The 14,454-nt window shown below is 44.1% G+C and overlaps 1 protein-coding gene across 1 annotated transcript in view; it reads right to left on the bottom strand.

The window, feature by feature from the left end:
• Window positions 1-3,735, bottom strand: part of LOC142095489 (uncharacterized) — a 120,896-nt gene extending 117,161 nt beyond the window's left edge. The window contains exon 1 of the mRNA XM_075178434.1: window positions 3,686-3,735. The gene's annotated coding sequence lies outside the window, so the exon portion shown is untranslated. The remainder of the gene's footprint in view (window positions 1-3,685) is intronic.
• Between the last annotated feature and the right edge of the window lie 10,719 nt (window positions 3,736-14,454).

Raw genomic sequence — 14,454 nt, 5'->3', positions numbered from 1 at the left:
ACCACCTGCTTGGAATCGGTTTAGCCTATCTTCCCTTGTCCGGTAATGTCATGCGTGGTAATCTCCGTGAAATCAAGCTATGAATTTTGTTTAACAACTCCACAAAAGGGGCTTACAATCACTATCAATATTCATATAACCAGCTTTACAGTATTCAGGGTATATGAGTGTTCCCAGTGGGACTAGGTTCTTTAAATACAAGAGGGTATATTTACTAAACTGCGTATTTGAAAAAGTGGAGATGTTGCCTATAGCAACCAATCATATTCTAGCTGTCATTTTGTAGAATGTACAAAATAAATGACAGCTAGAATCTGATTGGTTGCTATAGGCAACATCTCCACTTTTTCAAACCCACAGTTTAGCAAATATACCCCAATGTTGTGTTAGATATGATAAATTCACACAAGTCATAAACACAATTATGTGTTTAATTATAATACTAAAGTCATACAATAGCATATCACAACATAATGCGAGGATGTGTTGTATACACAAGGAAGAATAGTGTACTTATGGTAAGTGGTTTTTATTGAGCGATGGGGCAGCACGGTGGCGTAGTGGTTAGCACTTCTGCCTCTCAGCACTGAGGTCATGAGTTTGATTCCCGACCATGGCTTTATCTGTGTGGAGTTTGTATGTTCTCACCGTGTTTGAGTGGGTTTCCTCTGGGTGTTCTGGTTTCCTCCCACACTCCAAAAACATACTAGTAGGTTAATTGGCTGCTATCAAAATTGACCCTAGTGTCTCTCTCTCTCTGTCTGTGTGTGTGTGTATGTTAGGGAATTTAGACTGTAAGCTCCATTGGGCAGGGACTGATGTCAGTGAGTTCTCTGTACAGCGCTGCAGAATTAGTGGCGCTATATAAATAAATAAATAAATGATGATGATGCCTCATGCACCCTGTATCCGCCTGCTATCTTTAGAGTACACCTAGCGCACACCTACCGTAAATGCTGCAGTATTTGACCAGGACGAATCTTGAAATTCATCTGACTCAACACACATACATAAATACGCTTTTTCTGTTTACGTGCGCCTTTTCCTAAAGACATTCTGACCCTATATGTCTCCATCTCTAGATCAGGCCGACACTATTGACCTATATAGTGTGTTTAATCACTTGTCCAACAATTGCTTCCTTTATTAGGTATTTATCCTTTCTTCTGTCTGAGAGAAGGGCAGTGTGCCCAGGATGACAGTGTCTGCTACTGGAACTTTAGGGGGAGGAATATCCTTTACATTTACAACTCAAATTCAACAAGACATGTGTATGTTATATTTCTGTGTGTGAATTCAGTGCCAACAAGGAACAGTCATAAAGCAAAGCAAGGTTAGCAGAGAGTTCAAGCAGCTAGCCTCAGTGTGCCCACCTCGCAGCATCAGTGTGCCCACCACACAGCATCAGTGTGCCCACCACACAGCCTCAGTGTGCCCACCACACAGCATCAGTGTGACCCCAACACAGCCTCAGTGTGCCCACCTCGCAGCCTCAGTGTGCCCACCTCACAGCCTCAGTGTGACCACCACACAGCCTCAGTGTGCCCACCTCGCAGCCTCAGTGTGCCCACCTCGCAGCCTCATTGTGCCCACCTCGCAGCCTCAGTGTGCCCACCTCGCAGCCTCAGTGTGCCCACCACACAGCCTCAGTGTGCCCACCAAACAGCATCAGTGTGCCCACCACACAGCCTCAGTGTGCCCACCTCGCAGCCTCAGTGTGCCCACCTCGCAGCCTCAGTGTGCCCACCACACAGCCTCAGTGTGCCCATCACACAGCCTCAGTGTGCCCACCACACAGCCTCAGTGTGCCCACCACACAGCCTCAGTGTGACCCCCACACAGCCTCAGTGTGCCCACCTCGCAGCCTCAGTGTGCCCACCTCGCAGCCTCAGTGTGCCCACCACACAGCCTCAGTGTGCCCACCTCGCAGCCTCAGTGTGCCCACCACGCAGCCTCAGTGTGCCCACCACGCAGCCTCAGTGTGACCACCTCACAGCTTCAGTGTGACCACCTCACAGCCTCAGTGTGCCCACCACACAGCCTCAGTGTGCCCACCTCGCAGCCTCAGTGTGACCACCTCGCAGCCTCAGTGTGACCACCTCACAGCTTCAGTGTGCCCACCACGCAGCCTGTGTGCCCACCACGCAGCCTCAGTGTGCCCACCACGCAGCCTCAGTGTGCCCACCACACAGCCTCAGTGTGCCCACCACACAGCTTCAGTGTGCCCACCACACAGCCTCAGTGTGCCCACCACACAGCCTCAGTGTGCCCACCACACAGCCTCAGTGTGCCCACCACACAGCCTCAGTGTGACCACCACACAGCCTCAGTGTGCCCACCACACAGCATCAGTGTGACCCCCACACAGCCTCAGTGTGCCCACCACACAGCATCAGTGTGACCCCCACACAGCCTCAGTGTGCCCACCACACAGCATCAGTGTGACCCCCACACAGCCTCAGTGTGCCCACCACACAGCATCAGTGTGACCCCCACACAGCCTCAGTGTGACTATCTCATAAAAGTGTAATAATAAAAAACTCCTTTCCATTTTAACTCAAATTCAACAAAATAAAGATGTACTTTATAATTTAAAGACATAAATTACTTTTTGGGTGTAAATTTAGTGTCACTAAATGTGTCAGGATGAAAACTTTAAAACACTCCTGCCAACAGGAAGCAGCCATTAACCACACAGCAAGGTCAGAAGTGACATCACACTGAGAATCTTGCAAGAGACAGTAGAATTCACTGATTAACCTTTGGATTGGTTGTTTGGTAACCAGTGACGACATAGTGCATAGAATATTGGCAAACAGATCAAAGAAAGTTAAATCACCACATAAACAGATTTGGTTATTATAGATTACAATCCACTTCCCAAATAACTCTTTAATCATACACTAGTTTGTTACACCTAATGTCCATGGATGTGCAACCATAACAACCATATGACGTAATCCATTGACAAAAAGGTGAAAAGAAACCCAAAGTGGTGACTGATTTCTGGTGCACTGATTGTCCTTGTAATTTCTTTTAAATGGAAAAACTTTTATTACTAAGGCTTAAAAATGAAACCTGCAACATGAAATGGAAAAGCGAAATATTAAAAACAAAGATGGTGCATTATGAAACGGAGGCAGCCAATAGGAGGTGGACATTTTGAGGCTATAAAGTGGGCATTATGAAGTGGGCATGGAAGGCTACAAGGTGGGCATAATGAGGCTATAATAGGGAATTAAGAGAATATTGGGTGACTATTATGACGCTACAAGGTTGGCAGTATAAGGAAAGGTGGGTGGGCACTGGGAGGATATGAAGAGGGAATTAAGAGGTTCTTAGGTGGACATTGTGTGGCTATGAGGTGAGCAGTATGAAGCTATAAGGCAGCCATAAGAAAATGAGCACTGGGAGGCAAATATGTGGGATATCAGGTGACCATTGGCTATGAGGTTGGCATTAGGAGGCTTTCAAGTGGGCATAACAATGCAATGTGGTGGGCAAAATAAATGTATGAAGAGGGAATTATGAGATGGGCATAATGAGGACATATATTTTGGGTATCATAGCCTGGAAATTCCTACTTCATAGCCTGGAAATGCATACCTACCAACTTCATAATTAACTTGTCTACTTTATGTTATATCTATGTTATATGTTTATCATCATATATGTAAGTACATACCCACTGCCAGTCTCCTCTCACCCGGAAGATGTTACAGACCCGACTTCCTGCCTTTGCGTTCCACCCAGCATCTGCTCTGTGCGTTCCATCCGACTTCTGGTCTGTGCGTTCCATCCGACTTCTGGTCTGTGCGTTCCACCCGACTTCTGGTCTGTGCGTTCCATCCGACTTCCTGCCTTTGCGTTCCACCCGCTATGGTCTGTGCGTTCCACCCGACTTCTGGGCTGTGAGTTCCACCAGGCGTCTGGTCTGTGGGTTCCACCCGACTTCTGGTCTGTGGGTTCCACCCGACTTCTGGGCTGTGCGTTCCACCAGGCGTCTGGTCTGTGCTCACTGAGCTTAGACTGTCTGTCAGGTTTTTTTGTTGTTGCACTGAACAATAGAGACTCTCACAGAGAGTGTCTGTGAGTCTCCAGATCTTTAGAGTCTAAATGATTATACTCAGCCTACCCTATGCTATGTAAGCATGATAAGTGTATCTGACAAAGTAACTGGTTTCTGTGACTAACTGGACTAATTGGCATTTTTCTATAGTATACACAGCGCCAGGAAAAACAGTTCTGTGCCGGGAAGGGAGGACCAGGACACACTGTTATTATTGTAGGCGGTGGTAGTCAGCATATCGATGCTGACTACCCCGACAACACTTACCCCAACATCTTCACACCGAAGGGCTCCTTCCCGCCGAGCCTCCATGACGACTGATGTGGCAACCGACTGGAAGCAATCGCCATTGATGAAGAAGCCGCCGCAACTTGATGATGTGATGTCACTTACATCCACAACGCTGTTAACGCTGCCGTTAAGGGGGTAATGTAAGTATGCGCTCATGTACAATGTACAACGCTAAGCAAAGTACATTGTCTATGCCCGCATATTTACTTTTTCACCATAACAGCAAGGAAAAGAGCGTCGCGGTCGGCAGTCACGTCATCAAGACTGTTCAGAATCTTCATAGGTCGCGATCCCTTGCAGTCGCTGGTCATAGCAGTCGCCTTGGAGCCAGGTCGGGAAGGAGCCGTTCGGGGGGTCACCACGTCGGGGAAAGTATTGTCGTGGTAGTCAGCATCGATATGCTGACTACCACCGAAGGTTTTAAGATACAGATACACTCACAATTAATTGCAAGAAGAGAACCATTATTCTCTACTACATTTCAAGCATATTCCAAATCTATAAATGAGCATCTAGATGACTGCCCATCTCCTTATATGACCTTATTTCTTTGTGTAACAAAGTGGATATTTCACCTGAATGGTCTCAAGAGAGCAAACAGTCACGTTACTAGAACGTTAGACTGGCTCCCTGTTTCCAATCACCGGAGTTGTCCATTAAAGAGCCCTTGTAATTGGATCACTCCAAATTAAATTGGTAGTAATAGGGAGACTATTCTAAGATGTATTTGTCAATCTCCCTAACTAGATATTTCTCAAAGAATGTTTACTCCAGTGTCTCTCATCACCTCTTAGGAGGAGGTTCAAGTATCAGGGGAACTTTATCTTCTCTTATATCCAAATATGAGATAACCACTCTGTCATGTGCCATCTCCTAAATCGTCATAGATGGTAAAAAGGTGTCAGAGGGTACTATTTCCCATGGAACCCTAACCGTTCTTATGCAAATTGGAGCGTTATATTAGGAGCATATTTATTTTTACTTTGTTTCCAAGTCTATCGGTCCCATAATCTTAGGGCTACCATGGTTACAACTGCATGCCCCGGTTCTGGACTGGCACACTGGTCAGGTCCCTTCCTGGGGGATCAAAATAAATGTTTACAAAATATGTTCTACGGTCTATTTTCGTGTGTTCTTCAAACATGAAGGTCCACCTCTTCAAAAATGTATCCTTCCCGGGTGTCTACAGTAAGGAAAAAGCTGATAAACTACCCCTTCATAGAAAGTGGGATTGCCCTATCGATCTCCTACCTAGCAAGACACCACTCAGAGATTGTGACTACCCTTTATCCTTACAGAGACAAAAGCTATTATGTTGTATATCCATGTACATGGGTTCATACGGAAGTCCTCATCACCCGCTGGAGACATTTCTTTCTTTGTAAAGAAGAAATACGGGAGTCTCCATCTTTGCATTTAACATCAAGGTCTTAATAATATCACCATCAAGAACCCCATTCCACGCATCTCTGAATTATTCAACCGTAATCAAGGGTGCCATTTTCACCAAACTGGATATCAGTGGTGCATATAACCTCATTCGTATTAGGCGAGGTGATGAATGGAAAACAGCCTTCACTATTTTCCAAAGCTTTATCAATTAAATTTTCAAAGATTATATCAATTTATTGTGATATAATTGTTGTGATATAATTAGATGACATCTTAATATTTTCTCCAGATGTGCAATCCCATTGCAAGCATGTTATGCAACTTTTGTTCTGACTCCGGCTGTTACGCTTCAATGCAGAAAATCACAGCAAAGGAGCCAGGAATATGGTGAAAGCACACAATATTTATTGCACAGATATATTTCCAGAAAATGCAGTATGGTACAAACCAGGTAGTATAGATATTGAACAAGGATTGCTGAGAGATGCAGAAAGCAAATAACAGGAACGAAAAGAGTTGTCAGCAGGTAGCTTGTTAAAATTCCAGGGAACAGGTGAACCAGGAGCACAACAAGGTAAAGCACAGCAACATACAGTAATAACTAGCAGGGTAACTAGTAGTATGAAGAAACAAGCACAATACCAGCACCTCTGGTAGATAAGAGGTAATGCCAAAAAATACATTCAATGTAATAAGTCCAATAAAGTCCCAGAGGCAGAAGCTGCCAATACAAAGCAGCATGCAGAAGCAATGCTGCAGAAAGGTGAAGGCAGATCCTGACACCAGCAGAATCACCTCTGCTGCAAACCTGAGAAGTGCCTACTTGAACACACCTCTATGTCTTTCCTTGGTTATATAAATTATAGTACCAGTCTCCAGAGTAGGTTAAAGCTATTGAGGATTGACCGCAGCCAACTGGTCTCAAGGCAATCCAGCGGTTCTTAGGATTTTACAACTACTTTCGTCAGTTTATCCGGGGCACTGCACTAACCCACAAATCCCAAACTTGACCACCGGATGCCTCCCAAGCATTTGTTAAGCTTGAACAAGCCTTTCTTTCTGCACCCATTCTCTGGCAACCAGAGACCTCCCCCAACAATTTTTAGGTGTTGATGCCTTGTTCTTTGCAGTCAGAGTGGTTTCATCCCAGCAGAAAATAATTACTACATAGGTGACAAAGAACTCCTGTCTATGCAATAGACCATAAAGAAATGAAGAGGGAGTAATTCTTCCTCTAAGTATATTCACTGATCACAAGAACTTACTTTATCTGCAAGCAGCTCAATGTCTTAACCTACAGCAGGCAAGATGGTCTTTCTTCTTTTCTCATTTCTACCTCCAGATTACCCTGGGGTCAGACCCCAGACACAGTAAGGTTGATGCTCTGTCTCGATCCTTTGGATAAAGAATCCAGTCATGCACCAAAAATAATATTAGAGCCCAGTTGTTTTGTAGCCACCACAGTCTTAATGCCTGTGAAACTGCTTTCGGCAGGAAGTTTGTTTCACCTAATCTTTGTCCCAAACTTCTAAATTAGGCACATAGGTTATGTTTTCTACAGTTCCAAGCTCTTCTCTTTGGGCTGGCAACAGCGCCTCGGGTGTTTATAATGGTAATGGCAGTCATGGATGCACACTTACGGGTGAGAGGAGTAGTGATCATTTCCTACCTGGATGACCTCTTGATCAAAGCGATTTCAGTGGATCGGATGAGATCTCATCTGCAGTTGACGTGGCGGTTCCTTAAGCCGCATGGTTGGATTATCAATCTTAAGAAATCCAGTTTCTGGGCTTATTATTCAACACCAAGGTCTAGAAAGTATTTTTACCTTCAGACAAAATTTGGATTCTTCAACTCCAGGTGAAGAAAGTGCTGTCTCTGACACGTGTCTCAATTCTGCTATACATAAAACTGATGGGTCGCATCGTGTCATGTTTCTAAGTGGTCCTGTTTGCTAGGTTCCGTTCTTAAAAATCTCAGCTGGAGATCTTGGCAAAGTGGTCGGGATGGAATACTTGCTAGGACAGCTAGTTCCTTCGACTGTCGGCGGAGAGTCGCAAGTCTCACTTGCGGTGGCTCTGGTCGGAGCACTTGAGTCAGGGGTGCCCCTGTTTAATGTGGGATTGGACAGTGGTGGCAATAGATGGCAGCCTCTCGGGCTGGGATGCGGTCACTTTTAGTCTCCAACTACAGGGCACCTGGACACTAAAGGAGTCTCTGTTACCTATAATCGTTCCGGAGTTGAGGGCCATTTTCAGTGCCTTAAGGCCCAGTACCTTCTGCGGCTCAGACCCACACGGGTGCAATCAGAAAATGCCACGCCGGTGGCCTACAGCAACCATCAAGGAAGAGCCAGAAGTTCTCTGGCGATGAAAGAGGTGGCCAAAGTCATGAAATGGGCAGAAAAGTATGCTCCGGTCGTTTCAGCTGTAACAATTGGGAGGCGGACTACTTGAGTTGGTATGTCATTCATCCGGGGGAGTGGTCCTTCCATCCGAAGGTATTCATGATGTTAGTTCACAGGTGGGGTCAGCCAGAGATAGACATTATGACCTCTCGGTTTCAACTACAAGGTGAGCAAGTTTTCTTCCAGGACCTAGGATCCTCAGGTATTTTTGGTGGACACCCTGACTGGTGTATGCCTTTCCTCCAATTAAATGTTACCGAGGGTTCTAAAAACATTGGAAGGAGAGAAAAGGTTCCAGTGATTCTATTGGCTCCCGATTGGCCTCGGAGGTCCTGTTAGACAGATCTTATCAGCATGGCAGTGAATCCGCCGTGGCGTCTTCCTCTCCCAGAATATCTGCTCAGTTAGGGTCCATCTTTCACCTAGATCTGCCAGGGATGGCTTTGACGGCCTGGAAGTTAAGACCGTGATTCTAAGGAACAAGGGCTTGTCTAATAAGGTAATCCGTACTATGATCAAACCCAGAAAACCATCTTCTTCCAGTAATTATCACAGAATCGGAAAACCTTGCATTGGCTGATGTGAGGAGAGAAAGGTTTTCACTTTTTCTTTTAGGTTGGCTAGTTTGTTGGCCTTCCTTCAGGATGGTCAGGATAAGGATTTGCGTCTTGTTTTGCTCAAAGTTTAGATATCGGCATTGTTGGTTTATTTCCAGAGACGTTTGGCTCTGTTACCTGATGTGCAAACCTTTTTGCAGATGGCTCTCCATGTGCAGCCACCCTTTATTCCTCTTGTGGAGCCATGGGACCTAAATTTGGTCCTCAAGGTCTCCCTTTGAATTGTTGGGAGTCTATTTCTCTGAAGTTTCTCACTTGGAAGGTAGTTTTTCTGTTCAGAACTGGCGGGTCTTTCCTGTTGCTCCCCTTTTACTTTCTTTTCATGATGATAGGGCGGTACTCCGTACCGTACCATCTTTGCAGCCTATAATGGTATCCAAGTTCCACATTAATCAGGATATTGTTATTCCTGCTTTGTCTAGAGATCTTCAGTCTACTGGTCAGGGATCTCTTGCTCCTGGATGTGGTCCGCGCTTTGCGGATCTATTTGGATCGGTCTGTGGCGGTAAGGAAGACTGACAGCCTCCTGGTGTTATGATGTTCGGAAGCGCTAAACAGATGATTGCTAGGTGGATCACGGCTACCATTCGTCAGGCGTATGTCTTTGAGGATTCCCCGGCTCCAGTTGGTCTTACTGCCTATTCCACTAGGTCGGTTAGTGCTGCTTGGGCGGAAGGCACAGGGCCTCGCTTGAGCAGTTCTGCCAGGCAGCTACCTGTTCTACCGTCCATACGTTCACCAATTTTTACCGATTCCATGTGTTTGCTTCTAAGCATGCGAGTTTTGGCCGTAATTACGGTGCGGCTCTCTCTGAACATTCCCATCCAAGAGGGCATCTTTGGAACATCCCCATGGTCAGCAGTGTCCCCCAACTGAGTGCTAGAGAAAAGAAGATATTTGTATTTACCGTAAAATCTATTTCTCTAAATACAGTTGCGCTCCCACCCTTGTTGTCCTGGCAGTTCTGTTGAGTGTTCCGTTGGTTGTGTTTCGCCCTCTCTTGCAGCTTGGTTAGTAAATAAACTGATTGTTTCCGGCCAGAGTGGGGGCATAGAGTGTAGGGAGCAGGTTAGACAAGTTTGGCATTCTCAGTCATCAGGTGTCTGGCAAGGTGACACCAGTAGGAGTGGTCAGTAACAGTCGGTTACTGACGGTGAGAAAGAAACCCAGATAAACTGTGTAGGAAGAACATCCCTTCATCCTTCTTCCCCCAACAGACCAGGTGGCGACGTAAGTCCATCCGTTCACAGTCACTAACTGCCCAGAGCCAGTAACTAACTCAGTGTCAGTGATTACCAACTGTCTGGATCCTGGAACAAGCATTGTGTCTGTAATTATCAACTGCTGGGATCCGGCTGTATGTGGTTATCAACTGCCCAGAGCCAGGAACTAGCACAGTAACTATCCTCCCAACTGCCCAGAGCCAGGAACTAGCACAGTAACTATCCTCCCAACAGCCTGGAGCCAAGTATGAGCACAGTGACTGTATCACCACCAACAGTCACAAATGTTATTCTGCTAATTTACGTATAAACTGTTTGACCCACCTTTTAGATTGTAACCTCAATTAGGTAGGGTCATCTTTACCTTCATGTCATTGTATGTTATTTGTACCTTTATCCCCTCATTATATAGTGCTGAGTTTGTTTTAAATAAAATATAATAATGCTAAATGTAAGATGGTCTTGCAAGCTTAACAAACAATGGATGCATCTGTGTGGTGGGCTGAAACAACATCAATGAGCAGGGCCGGATTTACCGCTAGGCAACCTAGGCACCTGCCTAGGGCCTAGCGGCTCTCAGGGGGCCGAGATGGTGGGGGGACAAGAGGGGGGGGGTTGCGGCCCCTCCCCCGACTCGCGGCTAACAGGAGGGGGTGCCTGGCAAATAAAACACGTTGGGATGCTCACACAGTTACCTCACACAGGAAGTAGTACTGTGCGTTCCACTGTGGAACGCACACCGCTTGTCACCTGCTGTTTGATCGCTCACCAGGTTCTGTCATACACGCGCTGCCGCACATCGTATCTTCTAAGAGATCCATCACAGACAGGACAATCTTCCAGCCACTTTTACTCCGGGCCCGGATGTCAAGTTAAGTAAGTTTAGTGATCTTGAGCTGACATTTTCCTCCTTCATCCATCATCATTTATATTATTTCTGGATTGTGCGGCTGCTATACTGACATCTGAGCCTTTTGGATTCCAATGACCTTTGTTTGGTCGGGATATTTAAATTAGATTGAGTTCAACTGATCAGTTGTGGGACTTGGGGGGGGGGGGGGGGGGCGGCCAAACCAATATCATGCCTAGGGCACCATGAGGTCTAAATCCGGCTCTGTCAATGAGAATACTGCCTTTCAATTCAGTAGGAACCAGTGACATCACTGAGGTATTTCATGAAGTGATCCACTGTATTCTAAAGAATGTCCACAACATGGCTGTCTGCAGCATGGTGTTTTTATTGATGTGATGTTGAAATATACAGTATGGACAAAAATATTGGCACCCTTGAACTTTTTTTAAATAGCGGACAAATTTCTCTAGGCAAAAGTTGAAATTAAAAACCGTATTTGGTCTCCACAATTTTTTCTCTGAATATTATAGAACCTTAAGTTTAGGTAGCACAGCCTTTTGTCAAAATAACTCATCAAACACTTCATATAGCCAAGGATGAGCTTCCTGACCTCTCTACTGGCAGTGTGGCCCACTCCTCATATGCAAACTGCTCCAGTTCTCCCAGAATTGAATTGTTGTTTTAGAGATCTCTCTGCGGGTTTTTTATGGGATTTATTGCTGCGGTCATTGCTGGAGACTTCAGAACAGTCCAGGGTCATTTCATGTCAGTTCAACCAGGGTTGTCCACCACCCATCTCAGATTTCTATGAAAATTTTTTAGTTAAGAGAGGATGTCAAAACAACGATTTCTGCCAAATATCTCGACAATTAGTTGATTAAATATTGATTTTTCAATTTATTAAATAATTTACTAATTGAGGCTTCTTTATCCAGTTTATTTGAAGTATCGCGGGTGTTTATTACGTTATCACCACAAAATTTGGACCCCAAAGGTAACTCTTCCTCCCAAATCCAATAATCCAAACCAAATTACTTTATCTGCCTCATGTTTTGCGTTACGCATGGTTTTCGAATAGAATTAAAAACGCTAGGTTCAATCGACATTAGGGATCCCATTTTTTGGGGATGCTTAAAAAAGGTATACATTACTACCACATACATAATTAACACAAGAAACCATGAAATTTAAAACCTTTAACATAACTTTAGTCCATAACTGAAGTTGAGTCAAGAATCTCATTCTTTTTCCCTTGTTTGGAACTTGTTGTAATGGTCTGTAATTTTCCTTAAAGTGTCAGCAGAAAGTGTATACTGCCTTCCAGTACTTCCTTGGATAGTAGGCTCTTCCGTTACGCAGAGGACGTGAATAAAAGGAACAAAACACTTATCATCTCCTGAAGGCCAGGACAGCACATTTGTTGATTGGTTTAGTTTCATGAAGTGTACCAGCACATCTTGTTCCTCCTCATTACATTGAATGATATTCCCAATATACCAGATATTATCATACACTGCTGCTATGTATGTTCCTGGTTGCAGATCACTTTTGTCTACATTTTTTGTGACTGTGGTCATAGTGACACTAACTCTGGTTCCTGCTGTCTTTATGTCATCTGATGACAATCGATATATGTGTAGCTCATCATTATTAATAGGCCGAAATCTGTGATGAGAACGTGTTCCTGCCACAGTGTTTGCTGTTTCTAGACGGCTATGCAGCTTGGTTTTGCAGTCTTGTATTTCATTTTGCAACAAGTAAAAAAACTTTATGCCACGTACATTTTCATTTGCCCAGGTCCAAAGGTGTCAAGATGTGATGGGTTTCCACTGCTTACAGACTGGTGCGTGTGGCTAGACGTTTAACTGTTCCACCAATGACATCACACAGACTCTTACCATGAGATGTGGCAAAAAAATTCCATTCTGCTTTAATGTTGAAGTCATCCTTAAGGAAGGATAAGTTCAAAAAGATTTTGCAGTTCTTGTATTGTGCACTAGCACCATCACTAAAGTAGTAAACATACTCCAATTTTGGTAATAGTTTCGCTAAGTATTTCATAACTACCGTAATGAAGGCATACACAGTTATAGCTATATGGTCATGGGTATCGCTAATAACGCACAGGCTCACACAAAGTGTCACAATCATCTTGCCTAAAATATACAACAAATGAGTGGAGTGTTGCTTGTGAAGTGTCCCAGTGGAATCCTTGAATTACATCCTGACACACGAATGAATAATTTTCTGCAAAATCTAATAATACAATATCCTAAGTTTCTGGGCGAATGGTTTCCTTCAGCTGGCGGAGGTATTCAGCCTGCGACTTTGCTGTATACAGATGGGCTGTTGCATCATCAACAGCACTACAAATAACTTATATCACTTTACTAGTGATTGTAACCAATTTAGTTTGATCAGTGTGGACCCACTGCTTATAAACAATTGTGTCCTCATCATCCATGTCACTATCATGAAAAAGATTTTCAACTTTTTTCTGAAGTGCTTCTAGACCTGGGCATTTGTCACATCGATGAACCATACAAATTTTTGAGACTGAACAACAAACAACGATTTCAGTTAGGTCTTTGTAGCCCATTTTTAGTGGTAGAGCAGCAACCAATAATTTTAAGGTTTGGTGAGTTTCGCAAACACACACAGAATGCACACCTCTTGCCGCAACACTAGGTCGTAAGGAACAAAACTTAGACAATCCAACTTAAATGTATGAAAAACGGTCTTTGAAAGGAAGATAAAGCTCTTTCAAGTTTACTAGGAGTAGCCTTTTCTGTTTGTGAATACTTTTTTCCTCCTGGAAATTTTACAGAAACAAACTCTTTCTTTCCAGGGCACATGCGAGAATGTTCAACATCTTCGTAAAACTGCTGTACCTGATGAACGATGTGTATAGGAAGGGCTTTCCCTCTACATTTTTCAGGTTCTGCCAGTACACCATGGGTTTCCTTAAGTTTTCTTGATTGTTTTACCATGTATTCTGTGACATTAAATTCTTCTGCAGTCTGCTTAATTGTCCAGTTCTTTGGTGCCAGAGTTAACATTTGTATTACTTCTTGTCGTGGATCTTCTTCACACTTTAGCTTTAATTCATATATAGTATCTGAACTTCTACTCTGTAAATCATCACAACCTGAACATTTGTTTACTTTCTGGGGGGATTCTAGTGATGTGCTAGGAAGAGACAACATTTCAGTAAGCTTCTCTTGAATGGCTGTACTTGCCTGCTCTTTCTTTCTTTTAGCATATGTTTCCCGGTGTCTTCTCTTTACCCCATGCAATTTCACTGGTGAACACCCAAGCTTTGTAATACTTTCCTTCAGCTCATCTGTTTCTGCTGGTTCAGATACAGCCTCCACCGGGGATTCAACTTCTGTTGGCATATCTATGTCTTGTTTGTTCTTTACAGTGTGACAGTTGAATTCTGCATTTTGGGCAAAGTGTCTGTCCTGGCTTAATAACAGCATGAAGCTGACAGTCACCATGTTCTTTGGCCCACTTCAGTGACATAACTTATAAGCTTTTTTCTATCTCCTTTTTTTAATACAAAGGATTACATCATGTTTTCTGAAGTTCTACATATCTTT

This window comes from Mixophyes fleayi, chromosome 6 (assembly GCF_038048845.1).
Source record: "Mixophyes fleayi isolate aMixFle1 chromosome 6, aMixFle1.hap1, whole genome shotgun sequence".
In the NCBI taxonomy this organism is placed as follows: Eukaryota; Metazoa; Chordata; class Amphibia; order Anura; family Limnodynastidae; genus Mixophyes; species Mixophyes fleayi.
This window is presented reverse-complemented; position numbering and strand designations above follow the sequence as displayed.